The following is a 2,786-nucleotide window of genomic DNA, read 5'->3' as shown; positions in this document are numbered from 1 at the left end:
AGGTTCAGGAGAGGGGGTGCGAGGGGATGGAACCACCAGACCCCGATCTTAACATCCGTGGGTAGCCAGCAGGTTGTCCAGCCGGATGGACAGGTCCACCAGCTGATCCAACGTGAGGGTGGTGTCTCTGCAGGCCAACTCCCGACGGACGTCCTCGCGCAGACTGCAATGGTAGTGGTCGATCAGGGCCCTGTCGTTACCATCCCGCATCTGCAGCCAGGGTCCTATACTCCAGGGCAAACTCCTGGGCGCTCCTCGTCTCCTGCCTCAGCTGGAAGAGGCGCTCACCGCCTCTCTACTCTCGGGCGGGTGGTCGAAGACAGGTGAACTCTGTGAAGTCCTCCAACGCCGCATCTCCTTCTCCCCACACGGCTTTGGCCCACTCCAGAGCTCTCCCTTAGTGGCATGAGATGAGGGCCGTCACCCTCTCCATTCCCAAGGGAGCCGGGTAAATGGTGCCCAGGTATAGGTCCAGCTGTAACAGAAAACCCTGGCACCGTGCTGCCGTCCCATCATACTCCCCGGGAAGGGCAAGACGCATCCCACTGGGACCGGTTGCAGGGGGACTGAGTAGTGGAGGTTCGGGTTGCGTTGTTGAAGGCGCTGGAGGACATCCCTGTCTCTCCCAACGGTCCAGGGTCTGGATAACTTGATCCATGATGGCGCCGAGATGGTGGATTACTTTCGCTTGTTCCTGAATGCGCTCCTCGACCCCTATACCAGGGGCATCTGTTCCTGCTGACTCCATAAGTGGTCGGGAATTCTGTAAGGGGTGCGTAACTGGTGGCAGGGAAGTCAAACGCAGGAGAGCAGAACTTGGTGAATAGCCAGAGCAGTTTAATATATAAAACTAACAGCATACAAAACAACAAACACATGGGTACAAAACCCGTAGTGCATAGCATGAGTACTTACAATAAACAATTCCTGACAAGGACATGGGGGAAACAGAGGGAAAATATACAACATGTAATTAGGGAATTGAAATCAGGTGTGTGTGAAAACAAGACAAAATAAATGGAAACAATTGGGTAATGTGGAATCGGTGAGGGTAACCAGAAGTGGTCTAGTGATAATTGTTTGTGTTTCTGTTGGTCAGAGGGAGAAGGCGCTCGGAGTAAAACAAACGGGGGCAAGAAAAGTTTATTGTTTTGCTCTCAAGAAAAGGGCACCAATGGAAGGAGTGATAACTGGGGTAGTAGTAAATTTAAAAGTTGACCAGCTGAGGGGAAAGATTCCCTGTGTATGTGGTGCTCGTCGTTTGATGTGAGGCAAACAGGGTGGCAAGAGTAGAGAAACAGAAGAGTCATTGTCTGTTCTTTTGAGTTTTGAAGAGTCTTTGCCCGACAAAGTGAAGTTTGGTTATATAAGTTATCCTGTACTAGCGTATGTGCTGAATACATGACAGGTGTCAAGCTTATGGGCCTGTGGCAGCAGTGTGTAGGAGGGAGGGTCTAAGGTGTGAAAGGTGTGCAGAAGGGCATGAGACAAAGGAATGTGTAGTATTTGGGAAAGTAGTGGAATGTGTTAATTGTAGGGGTGCCCATGGAGCTGGGGATCAGAAATGTCCCGTGTGAGAGAGGCAGGTTGAGTAGTGCAGAAGTTGTCATATGCTGAGGCAGTGAGGAAAGTAGAGGACGATGGGTTAAGGGGGAAGAGTGGTGAGAGTAGTAGAGATATCCCAGTGTAGAGGGATAGGCCAAAAAGTTATATAAGTTTCAGTAAGATTGGATTTTTAGCTCTTATAGCAATGGTTATCAACTGTACTGCAGGGATGGAACGAAAGTCCCAGAAAATTGAGGTTGTGGTGGAAGCTGCAGAGAGGCATTTGGGTGTGTGAGATTTGACATCAGAAGAGTTACAGGATGTGTTAAGTGGTGATGTCCCATCCTTTCAGGATGATGGCATGAGGTAGGAATACATACATTTAATTAGTGGAGTAGTGTTCATTTGTTTTGTTAATTTCATTTTATATTAGTGTTAGATGTTAGATGTCTTTTCAAGCAAAGTATAAGGGAGTTGTATACCAGTCTTGTAGGTGGTGCAACAAATTGGATGCTAACCTCCGTTAAACCTCATAGAAGAAGATGAAGACGAAGAAGAAGGAAGGCTGCGAAGGCGTCGGTTTGTTAACTCGATTTAATGGCTTGTCAGTGGAAAATAAAAGTGGAAAATATGCGTACTGTCTTAATAAAACACTATTTTCCACCACCGTGCTAGGGGGGCTAATGCTACTTCCTGATGGTGCCCACCACATCCAGCAAGGGGTAAACAACAGACTCATGCGGTGTGCAACATCTGTAAATTGTCAGAAAATCCCAAAATGGTGGTGGAAAATTGTGTTCTATTAAGACAGTATGCATATTTCCCCAATTTATTTTCCACCGACAAGCCATCCGATTGAAATTGAGTTAAGGAGGAAATCAGCGCCTTTGCAGCCTGAATGGAGGGCGCTTTATGTATGAACTGGTCGCCGGGAGCGCATTAATCCCAGATGAATACCAGATGATAGTGAGGATCCATAGTGCACACTAGCAGATGCTCAGGCTAGGGGGGACCAGCTTGGTTGTCTTAAGGGTTGGTTGTCACAGTGCTAATTATTCCCAATCGTAAGTGGTGCTGTGTAGAATTTTTAAGCTTTAACATTTGTGAATTATTTGAAAGAACTCATCTACCTAGTCAATTCATGTCAGCATGACATAACGTTGAGGTAAGGGGAATTTATGTGTTTTGGAGGTGAAAGTAAAAATGGTTATCAACACATCACGCCAGGGTAAGCCTACAGA

This window comes from Oncorhynchus clarkii, chromosome 16, assembly GCF_045791955.1.
Source record: "Oncorhynchus clarkii lewisi isolate Uvic-CL-2024 chromosome 16, UVic_Ocla_1.0, whole genome shotgun sequence".
In the NCBI taxonomy this organism is placed as follows: domain Eukaryota; kingdom Metazoa; phylum Chordata; class Actinopteri; order Salmoniformes; family Salmonidae; genus Oncorhynchus; species Oncorhynchus clarkii.
This window is presented reverse-complemented; position numbering follows the sequence as displayed.